The 15,454-nt window shown below is 42.9% G+C and overlaps 1 protein-coding gene and 1 pseudogene across 4 annotated transcripts in view; both read right to left on the reverse strand.

Moving 5' to 3' along the window:
- The window catches only part of LOC100391263 (uncharacterized), a 119,768-nt gene that overhangs the window by 61,701 nt on the left and 42,613 nt on the right, over window positions 1–15,454 (reverse strand). For 2 of the 3 annotated variants that reach the window (XM_078364684.1, XM_078364678.1), the window contains exons 2-3: window positions 6,541–6,681; window positions 4,953–5,150 (exon numbers count right to left, since the gene is read on the reverse strand). The exons of the other annotated variant lie outside the window; for it this stretch is intronic. The gene's annotated coding sequence lies outside the window, so the exon portion shown is untranslated. The remainder of the gene's footprint in view (window positions 1–4,952; window positions 5,151–6,540; window positions 6,682–15,454) is intronic. 3 annotated transcript variants of the gene reach the window in all.
- The window catches only part of LOC144581377 (high mobility group protein HMG-I/HMG-Y-like), an 83,256-nt pseudogene that overhangs the window by 25,189 nt on the left and 42,613 nt on the right, over window positions 1–15,454 (reverse strand). Inside the window, exons 2-3 of the transcript XR_013532018.1 lie at window positions 6,541–6,681; window positions 4,953–5,150 (exon numbers count right to left, since the gene is read on the reverse strand). The product of XR_013532018.1 is annotated as a high mobility group protein HMG-I/HMG-Y-like (transcript). The remainder of the gene's footprint in view (window positions 1–4,952; window positions 5,151–6,540; window positions 6,682–15,454) is intronic.

The raw sequence follows: 15,454 nt of genomic DNA on the forward strand, positions 1-15,454 counted from the left end.
AAAATTTAGTTGGGCATGGTGGCATGAGCCTGTAGTCCCAGCGACTCAGGAGGCTGAGGTGGGAGGATCACTTGAGTCCAAAAGGTGAGACTGTAGTGAGCTGTGATGATGGCACCACTGTACTCTAGCCTGGACAACAAAGTGAGACCCTGTCTCAAAATAAAATCATATTTGATTAATAAAAGGTGTGGAATAATATGTATTATCTCCCTATTCTATCCTTGAAATGGTTTATGTAATTGTGGCTGTTATTGGCCCTACAGATCTGAATGAAGAAGGAGAAAGACAGGGAGGAAGCAACAAAGGAAAGGAGGGAGGGAAGAGGGAGGAATAAGGCCCAGGTGATGTCTCTAGAGTAAAATGTGTTCAGTGCGTGCAGAGACCATGGAAAGGTGTCCCTTTAAGGGAGAGTGGGACATGAGAAGAGTATGGGACTTGGGAGGGCAGGACTGAAGCCACCTAGGAGAAGGCTTGCAGCTTGGGTGGAGGGCAACTGAGATAATCAAAGGCTGGTGATGCTCAGATGGCCATACTGTTTTCCACCAGGCTGGTCCGCAGGTATGTGTAGGGCATGTCCTGCTTTGCATTCCAGATCTCAGTTCCTTATCCAGGGCAGCCAACTCCTCCCTGAACTTCTGTGGCACAGCCTTAGGCCCAGGGCCTGAAAAATACTCTCCTTATGCTGGCCCACACCCATGTGGGATGGAGAGGAAAACACCCAGAGTTTAGTGTGCCACATGGCCCTATGGCTGCCTCCTTCCTCAGGGCCCTGGGCACTCAGCTCTCACCATAATGGACTAGCATTTGCCCAGTTGCCAAGTGATGGACATCTTGAGAAAAGCCTGATGAAAGTTTGGCAGTGTCGCCATCACTGTCTCCAGCATTGCATCCTTGGTGGTTGGCAGAAATAGCCATATCATGTAGGGTGCATTAGGGACCCAAATATACCAATCAAGCTAAGGAAAGTCAGGATCTAGAATCAATATCTGCTAAGCATGAAAACCTTGTGAACCCTGTGCACACAAACTCCTCCCTCACCCCAGGCCCCAAATTCCCAGCTGTTCATCTCTGCTAAGTACCTGACCCAGGTGGACAGAGGAGTGTTGGTCACTGTAGGTAAAGATACACATGGTGACAAAGTGGCATACCTGTTCCCAAGACTGTAAAGAGACAGTAAACCCTTCAAGGAGTGGAGAGTTAGAAGCTGTGAAGCCAGGAGTAGAGCCAAGCTCAGAGAATGAGGCAGAGACGGGAGAACAAGAGGGGTGAGAAAGAGTGGCAGGAACACTCAGTAACTCTTGTGGGAATTACCGTAACAGCAGGCTGGTATGTGGGAGTGGGAGCTCTGCTGGGAGGGTCCCACTCAGTGGGATGCTGGTGTTGGCTCATACTGGCTCACAAGAGTCAGTCAATGATGTTAAGGTTTTTAGCGAGCTGGTCAACATTACCATAGTAGCCAGAGTAGGAATATTCATGCCATGGAAATGTACAAATGTTACAAATTGGGACATTTTATTTCCCGAGAGTCAGCTGTTAAACATTTATGAACAACCACTGGTCCCGCTGCATCAGGCACCTAAGGGGTTCTCAATGTATAGGATGGGGACCTGTCTCCAGCTGAGAGGGAATTAAATCTGAGAAGGCCTTTGGAGTTTTCACAGGTGTTGGAAATGCTTCTGGAAGACTTCACAGAAGCACAGAGGATTCCAGGGAGGTCTCTGTGTTTTGTGTCTAAGATTTCCAGGCAGGGGCTCCTCCTACCTTGGATCTGGGCAGCCCGATTTCAGTGATCTCTCAACACTAGGTCTGCAGCTCTGGGTCATCATTCACAGCCATGTCTGTCTTACAGTGGAGATTCACGATTCCTTCCATATACCTGTCAGCCAACAGGGCAGGGCCAGGGTGAAGCCAGCTCTGCTCCTGCTCACATGGCCATGTCAGGGTTCCAGGCCCCCAGCAAGACACAGACCTTCTGCTCTCCTAGACATCTTCTCCACCCCTAATGGCCTTCCTGCTTGTGAAAGATGATTTCCCAGAGCCGCAGTGCATCTTGGCAAAGAAGGAAGACTTGACTCCCAGGAAGCCCTGGTCAGCCAACTCATCAAGGGGACAGGAGCTAGGTTAGCAGGGCTCCAGCTCACTTGAGCAGCTCCAAAGGCAGCTCATTCCTCACCAGTCACCATCTGAGGAGCAAGGATGGGCAGAGTCAGGCAAATCAACCAGCCCTGGGTCCAGAGTCAGAAAGAAGAGTGACCTAGAATCTCCCTTTCTCTCCCCATACCTGGTCAAAAACTTTCATGTTAGAGACCAGCCCAGTCCTGGCCTGGATGTTAATTTCCAAGGTGTACTGCAGGTGGGGAATTATAAGCTAGAGGGAAAAAAGCAGGGAAGGGCAAGGTCAGAAGAAAGCTGCACAGGTCCCTGCAGGAAATAGAGGTTGACCAACAGGAAGGGTACCAGGTCTTCAGAAAAATCACAGACTTAAAGTTTAGTACCTCTCAATAGTGAGTTTTCAGAAGTGTCATTCGACCCAGCAATCCCACTGCTGGATATATACCCAAAGAAATAGAAATTGTTCTGCCATAAAGACACATGCATGTTTATGTTCATCACAGCACTATTCACAATAGCAAAGACACAGAATCAACCTAAATGCCCATCTACAATAGACTGGATAAAGAAAATGTGGTGTATATACACCATGGAATACTAGGCAGCCATAGAAAACAACAAGATTATGTCTTCTGCAGCAACATGGATGGAGCTGGAGACCATAATCCTAAATGGACTAACACAGGAACAGAAAGCCAAATATGGCATGTTCTCACTTATAAGTGGGAGCTAAGGGGACACTGAATACACATGGATACAAAGAAGGGAACAACAGACGCCAACATCTACCTGAAGGTGAAGGGTGGGAGGAGGGAAGGATCCCAAAACTAGTTATCGAATAACATGTTTATTACCTGGGTGACAAAATCATCTGTACACCAAACCTGTGACACACAATTTACTTATATAACAAACCTGTACATATACCTCTGAAACTAAAAGTTAAAAATAAATAAATAAAAATACAAATAAACCACCAAGTTTTTAGTTGATTTGCATTGACTAACATGTTCCACAAACCACTGACTTAGTGCTTTATGATAACTGAAAGACATCTTTCTCCTTTCTTTTCATATTTTTTTCACAGGTCTAGACTAAAGTTTCTCAACTTTTTTTCCCATTATCATTCAATAAGTCATCTTTATTTTTCTTTTTAGAGATGAAGTCTCGCTCTTGTGGCCCAGGCTGGAGTGCAGTGGTGCGATCTCGGCTCACTGCAACCTCTGCCTCCTGGGTTCAAACAATTCTGTTTTAGCCTCCCAAGTAGCTGGGATTACAGGTGCCCGCCACCACACCCAGCTTATTTTTGCATTTTTAGTAGAGATGAGGTTTACCATGTTGGTCAGACTGGTCTCAAACTCCTGACCTCAAGTGATCCACCTGCCTCAGCCTCCCAAAGTGCTGAAATTGTAGACATGAGCCACTGCACCCGGTCTAAGTACCCTTTTGAGACCTTTTTTTCTAATCTGAGCCTACCTCATAAAATTTTAATGCTACATATATACTGTATATCCATTTATGTGTTGCATTACATTTGTGATTGGTACATAAAAATAATAAGATTTTTCACACACATTTTCCAACCACCTTCATCCCTTGGGGGACACTGTTGCCCCATTGAGAATGGATGGTCAACCACTGCCTCCCTCCACAGCCTTGGCTCCTTCCTCTCCCCTTCATCCATTATGCTTACCTTCTTCAGCCACTGGTCTCCAACATGAGAGTTTTCAACCAGGTATGGGGAGAGAAAGAAAGATTCTAAGTTACTATTCTTTCTGACTCTGGAGGCAGGGCAGGTCGATTTACCTGACCTTGCCCATCCTTCAAAGACTGAAAGAAGCTGAGCTCATTCCACCTCAATCCCGCATAAGCTGTTTCCTCTGCATGGAACACTGTGGCCCACCTTGTTCCATGTTAGCTTCTGACAGTCACATTCTCTATGCCCTTTTTCAAGGGAGCCTCTTCTGACCACCCAATCTAAATCTGCCATCACATCACCCTGCTTTGATTCTCTGCATTGCACCTACCACAGCTGATATGTAACAATACGATCTCTATTGTCTGTTTGCCTTTGCTGAAAATGAAAATCTTTTTTTTTTCAGCCTCCTGAGCAGCTGGGATTACAGGCACGCGCCACCATGCCCAGCTAATTTTTTGTGTTTTTAGTAGAGACGGGGTTTCACCATGTTGACCAGGATGGTCTCGATCTCTTGACCTCGTGATCCACCTGCCTTGGCCTCCCAAAGTGCTGGGATTACAGGCGTGAGCCACCGCGCCCGGCCCTGAAAATGAAAATCTTAGAAGATCAGGACCTCAACTATCTTGCTTACTGCTAGCATCTAGCATGATTCTTGTCACACAGGAGGCACCCAGTACATGTTTTTAATAAGTAAATACTTTGCTCTAATGGTCTGTAATAAACCAGGCAACTGTTGTTGGTCTGAGCCCCTCTAACTGCATAGTATCCCTATTTTAGAACTGATAAATGACTGGCTGGATAAAAATCTTTGTATATTATATGCATAGTTTCCTCTTACTGGATGGAATCCTTAATCATTTGCATGTACTGTCTATGTGCTGTACCAGTATCTGTGCTTTGCACATAAAGAGAAAGATTTTTTTTTTGCTGCTCCCCAAGAATGATTCCCACCCCCATGGAAGGTGATATCCCCTTTGGAAAATGCATGGTCAGCCAGGCTTGCACTCTTTTGCTCTCACATCTTCCATTCCTTGGTTCTTTCCATATCCTGAGACTCCTTAGAGAGAGAGCCTCCTGACGTGGGAACATGCCCTGGGGGCAGAGATAGAGGCCTGCCGGAGAGAAGGGAATAAGGTGTTACCTTGAAGACAGGATGTATCGAAGGCACCTCATGGTGTTCACAGAAATGACCTCTGCCATCAAGTGTCCCCTCATAGGATGAGATTGTAGCTCATGGAGCTGGAAGTCAGAGCTATGGGCCCAGCATTTGACCAGAAGCCAGACCATTGCAGGATCCATGGGCAAGAAAAGCAGAGGTGGCTGGGATCCTATGTTGGAGCTAGAACAGGAACAAGGTGTGAGGAGAGAAGGGGTGAGTGCCAGGCGCTCAGTGACCCTCCCTCCTTTGCATGTTTAACCTCTCCCTTAGTCCTCCAAATGTGCTTCCCTTTTTCCATCTCACAGCTGCCACTCCCTACAGCTACCATTTCTTCCCCTTTCCTACCCACTTGGTACATTAGCACCCTGCAAGCTGCTCTGCCTCCTACGTTCTGCAAGAAACTGCTCTCCTAGTGCCTTCTCCAGCCTCCACTTCCCCTTTCAGTCCCCACAGTGTGGACAAGATTCAAACTGCCTGCTTCCTTCATCCCACAAGCTTTTTTCAAAATCTCATCTTTTAGCCCCACCTTTACACAAATGACTGAATGAATCTCTAGTCCTCAGCTGCCTGCCAATTTAAATGCCTTCCTGTTATCTCAACATTGGCTAGGCAGAAGCCTACATGAGCACCCTGTCCTCTTTATTTATGTTATTTCTACAGACACCTGGCCTGGCTTGCCTTTCCTCCCTCCTTGATTTCCCTCTGCACTCACATCCACCTGTCCTCTCCATCCTGATGGTCACTACCCACATCTGAGCCCACCTCCTCTATGGGCAAGTGCTAGAGCATATCACCCTAATTCCTGTTTCTAGCATCTCCCCTCTCCAACCCAACCTAAACACAACTGCCTATACTATGTGCCCACAGCACATTTTTTTTTTTTTTTAATGAGATGGAATTTTGTTCTGTTGCCTAGACTGGAGTGCAGTGGTACAATCTCAGCTCACTGCAACCTCTGCCTTTTGGGTTCAAGTGATTCTCCTGCCTCAGCCTCCTGAGTAGCTGGGATTTCAGGCATGCACCACTACACACAGATAATTTCGTAGTTTTGGTAGAGGTGGGTTTTACCATGTTGATCACCTCAGGTGATCCGCCTGCCTTGGCCTCCCAAAGTCCACAGCACATTTCATCACAGCCTTCTCCAGCTTCCCACATAACACTCTTTAGCCTGGCATAGTCTGGCCCCTACTCCAACTGCCCCCTAGAAATCTAACTCCTCTGCCTCAGCCTCTCTGCCCAATCCATCTTGCCCCTGAGGACAAATGCTTCTCCTCCGTCCTGTTTGAGTCCTGGCCCTCCTTTAAGGCTCATGACACCCCACCTCCCCTGATCCCTCCTGGGCTGTCTCTGTACTCAGGGGCTTCCTCAGTACCAGAGCTTCTTCAGACTGCCCCAATCTTTCTCTCTAGCTATACTGCAGGGCCTTCAAATCACAGACTTTGCCTATTTCCTCCTTTAATGTCTACCCCAGTGCCTTAGCACAGTGCCTTTGCAGATAGTGGGTGCCTATCTGCAAAGGGCTGACCTGAGAAGACCGGATACTGGGAGCAGAAATCTCGAGTCCTCTCACCTGGATGACCACGGGTAAGAACTTTCCATCAGGATAGAGTTTCAGCACCACCAGAGGGACAGCCAGATGCTGCTGGCTATACAGAATGACTTTGGCTTTGATCCCATCCAGCAAGAAGTCAGCTTCAAACAGTGTGCCTCCCTGGATGGGGGAGTAGGACAAGGGCTGCTATCAGTATAAGGCATAGTCTTTCGACTCTGATTCTTCCAGGGGAGAAGAGAGAGAAGGAAACTAACTTGTCTCCATCACCTACTTTGTACCAAGTAGGGAAGCATGTGCTTATTGTCTTATATAACTTTTTTTTGAGGCAGGGTCTTACTCTGTTGCCCAGGCTGGAGTGCAGCAGCAGGATCATCAAAGCTCACTGTAGCCTTGACTTCCTTGGACCCAAATGATCTTCCCAACTCAGCCTCCTGAGTAGCTGGAACTATAGGTGTATGCAGCCACACAAAAAAATTACAGGGACTAATTTTTGTATTTTTTACGGAGATAGGGTTTCACCATCTTGACCAGGCTGACCTGGAATTCCTGACCATCATCCTGCCTCAGCCCTGTAAAGTCTTGGTATTATAGGCATGAGCCACTGTGCCTGGCCTTATAATTCTTATACATAGTTGAATGAGCCTCAATTTTACAAAAGAGGAAACAGATAATCAGAGAGGCTAGCAGTTTTGCCTGAGGTCACAAAGCTTACAAATAGCAGAAACAGGGTTCATATCCAAGCCTATCTGCCCTGTAATTCCATGCACTTTCTCTCTGTTGTTCATTTTCTGAGCTTTGTGATGGCTTATCATTTTTGTGGAAGAAGCCAGTAAATGTAATCTGCAAATGAGCTGACAAGTTATGAGATTCTTGCTCTCCTTTCATTTTCTCTACTTTTGATAACATAACATCAACTTTAAGTTTTCCTTTTGATGTCTGTTCTGGAGTTTCGATGAGACATATAAGTAAGAATTCTGTGCAAAAATATTGGCGCTATGAGATTCTGGGTTCGAAGAAATCTGTAGATCTGTGTTGGCTTCTCAAAGGCCTCGAGGAAAAGCTCGTGGTCAGCCTGGATGTGCTCCATTTTCGGCTTCTTCACTGGTAAGACCTCGGCCCCTGCCGCTGCCGCCGTGTAGGAGGAGGAGAAGGAGGAGGGCGAATAACTGCTGCCGCCTCCACAGCCCCCGCTGCCGGATTTGCCGCCGCTGCCGGATTTGCCGCCACCGCCGCGGAACCCCCGAAGCCGCCTCCCCCGCCCCCACCACCGTACTTCTGAGGCGCCATCATGGTTCCTGCCTCCTCCCTCCGCCAGCTACCCACCGTGCTGCCCCAGAGAATAAGCGCCTGCAAAACCAGCCGCCTGCCCCAGCAGGCTTCTGTGGACTGAGGGGGGAAGGAAGAGAGAGGGGAAGAGAGGAGGGAAGGAGAGAGGAAAAAAAAGTCAGGTACCAGTTTCTTAATGGTGCCAACCCCATGGTGGTGAGGGTCTCCATTCACCTTCCTGCGCACCTCATGTTTTCTCCAGGGATGGAGGAACTGCAGGCCCACCTGGAGAAGGGAGCTGGATGTGTGGACGTCAGAGCCCTAAGGAGGCCCAACAGTGAAATGGGGTGGGCTAGCATCAACAATACTGCTGTAGGACCCACTGTGGGCCTGGCTTGCTGCCAATCAGCAGGGAGGGATTCCGCAGAAGGTCTGGGGGATCCTGGAGAAGCTCAGCTGCATGGCTTCTTCCCCACATGCTGTGGAGGGAGGTTGTACAAGGTGGAATGGTTGATAGAAACAGGGCGAAATGAAGAAACGTGACTTGGCCTTAGTACTGGGGATTCAGGCAGTGTGCAGAGTAAGGGAATCGGGTTCAGAGTGCTGTGGCTGTTAATAACGTATCAACTACAAAAAAGGAGAAAAATAGAAATGGAAGGATTTTTATGAAATTATATTGCATTATTATTTGCAATCAAACTTTCATCCTTGTTTTTGAAATCATTTATCAATTTGGAATGAAAAATTATAATGTGGGCTATTTTATATTACATAAATTCATTTTACAATTTAAAAATAGCACTTCTTCATCTTATGCCTATTTGAGAAGATACTAATTTTTCACATTGTTGGCAGTGAAACGCTATGTTGATTTATGAGATTACTGACCATTTGTTTTCATGTGGATAATTTTAGTGCATTGCTCACCCAGGATTTTTTTTTTTAAACATGAACATTTTGCTTGTTTTTTTTTTTTAAATTTGATAATCACATGGAAAATAAAGCTGTTCATATCTTTAAATTAGGATTGCAAACCAAGGGAAGAACATGTTTGAGATTTTAAGATCTCACTTATAAGGAGAGAAGTATTTTATAAGAGTGAACCAGAAAACTGTTGTACCTTTTATTTCTTTGCAAGGATGTCTTTGTAATGTGTTTCATGAATAGAATATCCAGTGCAGGTAAGCTGACTTGAATCATTTTGAGCAATTTTGCCCTGTGTTTTATGTGTTTCACGCACATATCTGCAGTTGGATTTTCTCCAGCAGAAAGTGGTTTTACTACTGGCACATTAACAAGCACCAATAGGTTTTTATTCCAACTCCGAACACTGTGGTTGAGTAACATGACCTCATTTTTTTTTTTTATCCTTGAAGATACTGCATTTTCATATTCTTTATTTGTAAAGGATCAATGCTGCTGTAAATACGGGTATTTTCATTTTTTAAATTTCATCCCACCACCATCAGATGCAGTTCCCTATTTTGTTTAATGAAGGGATATAAAAGCTTTCTAATGGTGTCTTCAGAAATTTATAAAATGTAAATACTGATTTGATTGGTCTTTAAGATGTGTTTAACTGTGAGGCTATTTAACGAATAGCGTTGATGTGATTTGTCATCTAGTATTAAGTTCTGAGTCACTGATTTTTGTGTTAAAAAAAATAGGAAAGAGGGAAACTGCAGCTTTCATTACAGATTCCTTGATTTATAAACTCTCCAAATGATGAGTTCTAGTAAACTCTGATTTTGCCTCTGGATAGTAGATCTCAAGCATTTATCTTGGGCTTTAATTTGCTAAAGCTGTGCACATATGTAAAAACAAAATAGGTTCTTTTAGAGAAGATGTAGGTGTAGAATTATTGCTTATGTCATTTCTTAAGCAATTATGCTCTTAATGCTTAAAAGGCTAGCATTGTTTGCACAAAAAGTTGGTGATTCCCTCCCCTAAATAGTAATAAAATTACTTCTGTTGAGTAAACTTTTTATGTCATCGTAAAATCTGTAAAAAAAAAAATCCCTTTGTTTCTATTTATTAAAAAAAAAAAAAATGCTTTTCTATATGTACCCTTGGTAAGATTTTGAAGAACTCATGTAAGATGATAAAGCATTTGAATGGTACAGATGTAAAAAAAATTCCGTTTAAAAGAAGTTTTTACATTAAATGTTTATTTGAAATCAAATGATTTTGTACATAAAGTTCAATAATATAAAAGCTGTAAAAAAAAAAAAAAAAAAAAAGAAAAGAAACTGGTACCTAAATAAGGCATCCTCCTTCTAGGAGTCCCACATATTTTCTGGGGAAGGCAGCTGTTGAACAAGTTGTGGGATCTAAGCTCTTGGTTCTTCCAACCCCCACCAACCAAGCCCACTTGACTCCAGCCCACCAGAGGGACCTAAGTCTCTGGTTGCCCCACCTGGTTCTTTCAATTCCCCTGGACTGGGTGGGAGCTGGGTTAAGGGTCCTGGGAGAAGTACTGGGGGTCTGACCTGTCAGCAAATGGGATATGGGTTAAAATTATCCATATGTACTATTATTAATATAAAATAGTTTGGGATATATAAGTGGAAAACAAGGGTTATAAAACTATGTATTGCATTCTCCCTTTTTATATTTTATATGTGTTTAGAAAATATTGATGCTATTTATACATCATTGTGGGATTATTTTTGAATTTTATGTCATTTTTGTTATTTTAAAAATAAATACATTAAACCAATTAGACTTGAGGAAAAGTTGTGATATTATTGATATATTGATATACAATCCCCAAAGCTGGAAGTATAAATACATACATAGATAGACACACACACACACACACACACACACACACACACACACGTTAGGCCATTTTTTTGTTGCTGTGAAGGAATACTTGAAACAATAATTTATAAGGAAAAAAGGTTTTATTTTGGCTCATAGTTCTGCAAGCTGTACAGAAAGCATATGCTGGCATCTGCTTCTGGTGAACCCTCAGGAGGTTTACGATCATGGCAGAAGGCAAAGGGGGAGCAAATAAGAGAGGGGTAGGAGATGACACACTCTTTTAAACAACCAGGTCTCAGGTGAACTCACAGAATGAGAACTCACTCATTAGCACAAGGATGGCACCAAGCCATTAGGGATCTGTGCCTATAACCCAAACACATCCCACCAGGCCTCACTTCCAACACATTTCAGTAAGAAAATTAAAGGGGACAGACATCCAAACTCTATCATCTATCTATCTATCTATTGGGAGAGGTGGGTTGGGGGTAAACTTATTTTCAGTTGAGAAAGCACAGACCCTGAAGTGACAAAGGAAACAGAACCATAGTATACAGAAGAGTTTAAGAGAATTATAAGATTTATGGTAAAAAAGTAGAAAACCTATTATTACTAAATTTGAAAATCTAGGAAATGATCATTTTCTATTCAAATACAGAAACCTAAGCCAAACGAAGCTGCAAAACAGGTAATTTATTGTCTTATATAACCGGGAAGTCCATGGCCCTAGTAGCCTCAGGCAGTTCAAAGCACATTTCAGGACTAAAAGTCTTGCTTGCTTCTGCCTGGCTATGTTGTCAGACATGCACTGTTTAAATGACAGCAGTTTAACACAGGCAACTCCAGGTCTACAATGCTTTATAGCCAAAGGTCCTATATATTAATATAGGACCCCTGTTCCAGTTATCTGTGTTGTGTAATAAAGCTTCTCAAATTTAATGGCTTAAAAATATATTTGTTTTACTTACAATTGTACAATGTGGATGGGGCTCAGTGGCGACAGTGTAGTTTTGCTCCTTTTAGCATGAACAAGGGCAGCTGAAGCCTGGGAAAGGGGATCACCTAGCTCATTTACATGTCTGGAGGCCAGCTCATTTGCATACCTGGAGCAGGGGGACAATCAACAGCAGAGCCCCTCTGGTTTCTCTGTCTGTATGGGCTCTCTATGTGGTGTCACCAATATGGTGGCTTGGGAGTAAGGCTTCTAACATGGCCTCTGAAGGCTTCCGAGGTGATTTCCCAGAGACAGTGAGGTGGGAAAGCTTTATCAGTGCTTATCTCCTCACCTGAGAAGACATACAGCATCACTTTTGGCACATTCTATTAATTGAGGCTGTCACAGGGGCCTCTACAGGTTTAAGAGGAGGGGAAACAGGCCCATAGCCTTTTCTTTTTTCTTTTTTTTTTTTTTTTGAGATATGGTTCTCACTCTGTTGCCTAGGCTGGAGTGCAGTGGCATGCTCATGGCTCATTGCATCCTTGACTTCCCAGGCTCAAGTGATCTTCCCGCCCCAGCGACTTGAGTAGCTGAGACCACAGGAGCTCACTTTCAGGCCTGGCTAATTTATTTTTATTTTTTGTAGAGACAGGGTCTTCTTAGGTTTCCCAGGGTGGTCTTTAACTCCTGGGCTCAAGTGATCCTCCCACCTTGGCCTCTCAAAGTGTTAAGATTACAGTCATGAACTGTCACACCCCACCCAAGCCCATCTCTTAATAAGAGTGGCAAGATTCTGGAAAAGCATGTGGGACTTGAAATACTTCTGTAGCTATTTTTGGGAACGATAGCCTGCCACACTTCCCTTCAAGGGCTATGGATTATCCAGTTTGAGTCACATGCCTACCCTGTGATGTGTAGTGAGGGTTTAAGACCCTCATAAAGTCACATGAAGTTTGGGATGGTCAGTTCTTTAGAGGACTCATAAAGTCACATGGAGTTTGGGATGGTCAGTTCTTCAGAGGACTCATAAAGTCACATGAAGTTTGGGATGGTCAGTTCTTCAGAGGACTCATAAAGTCACATGAAGTTTGGGATGGTCAGTTCTTTAGAGGACTCAAAGTCACATGGAGTTTGGGATGGTCAATTCTTTAGAGGAAGTGATGCTGTGAAGGCAAAAAAATGAAAATGAAAAAGAAGCGGGTTCATTACAGTGGAAGATAGACTTAATTTATTTGTATCTGAGACTGGGTAACTCGTAACAAACATAAATTTATTTTCTCAACATTTTAGAGTTGGAAAAGTCCAAGATCAAGGTACTGGCATTTCTTCTACAATTTGTTTTTTAATGGTTTTTGCTTATTTCTATGGAATTATCTTTCATTATTTGTAGAAGATTTTTATATATTATAAATATTAATGCTTTGTGTTGTGTATTGCAAACACTTTCTATGAGTTTTTTTATAAAGACAAATACAAAAACATAAAGAACTATTAAAACACATAAAAAATTATTAAATGTATAGTTTAGTGTATTACTATAAAGCAACATTCCTTGTAACCACCACCCAGGTGAAGAACCAGAGCTTTCCCAGCCACCTAGGAGCCCCACCATGTTCCATCTCAGTCACAGTTCCATCCTACCCACGTTCCTTTCTCTTCAAAATAACTACTATCTTGACTTTTACAGTTACCATTTCCTCACATCTTTTTTTTTTTTGGGGGGTTTTACCTGTTAAGTGTGCATCTATAGACATTATAGAATCGTCGATTATTTACATGTGATATCTTTCATATCTCATTTAGCCTACTTTCTCCCTCTCGTTCACTTTCCTTATAACTTATGTGTTGGAGAACCCAGACTGTTTGATTAGTAGAGTTATGGATTTCGTTGATTGCCTATTTGTAGTGTGGTTCAACATGTTCTCCTGTCCTCTGTGCTGTCCACAGCTAAAGCAGCTGGACCATGAGACTTGATCAAACTCATATTTGATCGCTTTGGCAAGATTTCGGTGATGTTGTCATCATGTATCAGAAGCAATTGGCCCACTGTGTCCCCAGGTTCCACGTCTGTGGATTCATGCAACTGAGGATAGAACACCAAAAATAACACAACAATAAAATAAATAAATAAAAAGCAATAGTATAACAACCACTTACATTGTATTAGGTATTATAAATAATCTAGAAATAATTTTAATTGCATAAAGCTGTATGTAGGTTATAGGCAAATACCACACCATTTTATATAAGAGACTTGAGCAGTTCTTTTTTAAAAATTTTGATTTAATTTAAAGCTCCAGGAGACATATGTAGGACATGCAGGTTTATTACACAGGTAAACGTGTGCCATAGTGATTTACTACACCTATCAACCTATCCTCTAGGTATTAAGTCCAGCATCCATTAGCTATTCTTCCTGATGCTCTCCCTCACTCTGCTCACTCAACAGGCCTCTAGTGTGTGCTCATTGTTCAGTGCTGACTTATAAATGAGAACATGTGGTGTTTGGTTGTCTGTTCCTGCATTAGTTTGCTGAGGATAATGGCTTTGAGCACCATCCATGAACCTGCAAAGGACATAGTCTCATTCCTATTTACAGCTGCATAGTAATCCACGGTGTATATGTACCTTCTAGGGAAGGTTCAGCTTTTTTTCTTTTTTGCTAGGCATATGGTTTCAAATTGTATTTGAAAATATGTCATAATTATGCAATTTGAGCTTTTTCAATAGCTCTTTAAGGGTATCTGTAAGAATTCACAGTGTAGGCCTAATTTTTTGAAAAGTCTCTTTATGATTTTTCATTGCCATTTTAGATTTAGTGAAGCTTCAAAATGAAAAACACATCACTACTGAATTAGAAGTCAAAGGAAAGAAAGTGTCGATGGAAATAAAAAAGATAGTAAGGCTGATCAAGAAGTCACCTCAACTAAGGGCCGGGCGTGGTGGCTCACCCCTGTAATCCCAGCACTTTGGGAGGCCAAGGCGGGTGGATCATGAGGTCAAGAGATCGAGACCAACCTGGTCAACATAGTGAAACCCCGTCTCTACTAAAAAAATACAAAAAATTAGCTGGGCATGGTGTTGCGTGCCTGTAATCCCAGCTACTCAGGAGGCTGAGGCAGGAGAATTGCCTGATCCCAGGAGGCGGAGGTTGCAGTGAGCCGAGATTGCGCCATTGCACTCCAGCCTGGGTAACAAGAGTGAAACTCCCTCTCAAAAAAAAAAAAAAGTCACCTCAAGTAAGATATATCTTCGTTGGAAAGAAATGTCATGACACACTGAAAAGTCTTGTAATTTTATTTCATGAAATATGATACACTGAGGTTTTATATTATTTTATTTTGTGAAAGTTTAATTTAGCAAAGTAATTATTCTTTTACGTGGGGTATGATTCAGTCATATCTTTGAGATGTAAAGAGAACTTACTAGTAATTTTACTTTCTCTTTAAATTCTAAAAGTAAAAAATAATAATTTATAAACTCAATATTAACTATTTGAGTTCACAAATATTAGAGTGGAAGGGTAATTACACCTCATTTACCAGATAAGGTGACTGACAGCCAGTAAGTATCTTGTCTAAGATTGATCATGACAGAGCTGGGACCATATACAGATCAGAGACCAGCAGAAGAAGTGCTAATGGTTACATTAATTATGCTTTTTAAATTCTCTCTATTTCTGATGCCTATATATCATGGGGCCTTGCTAACAGTGGAGGGCAGCCTCTCCCAGGGTTAATTAGCTCTTAGAAATACCAAATGACTCTTCCAGGAGTATACCTTTTATATGCAAACCAACCAAATGATAGCCTGCACCCCAACCTCCTTTATTAGACTCACACAGGGCCCTATCACTCTGGGCACTATTCCCTGCCATAATTACCCAAGAACCAAGTGTCAGACACTAGACATAGCCAAGATACCCCAGAGTCCCCCCAAGAAGAACATTATCTGAAGTCTCTA

The sequence above is a fragment of the Callithrix jacchus genome, chromosome 1 (assembly GCF_049354715.1).
Source record: "Callithrix jacchus isolate 240 chromosome 1, calJac240_pri, whole genome shotgun sequence".
Taxonomy (NCBI): Eukaryota; Metazoa; Chordata; class Mammalia; order Primates; family Cebidae; genus Callithrix; species Callithrix jacchus.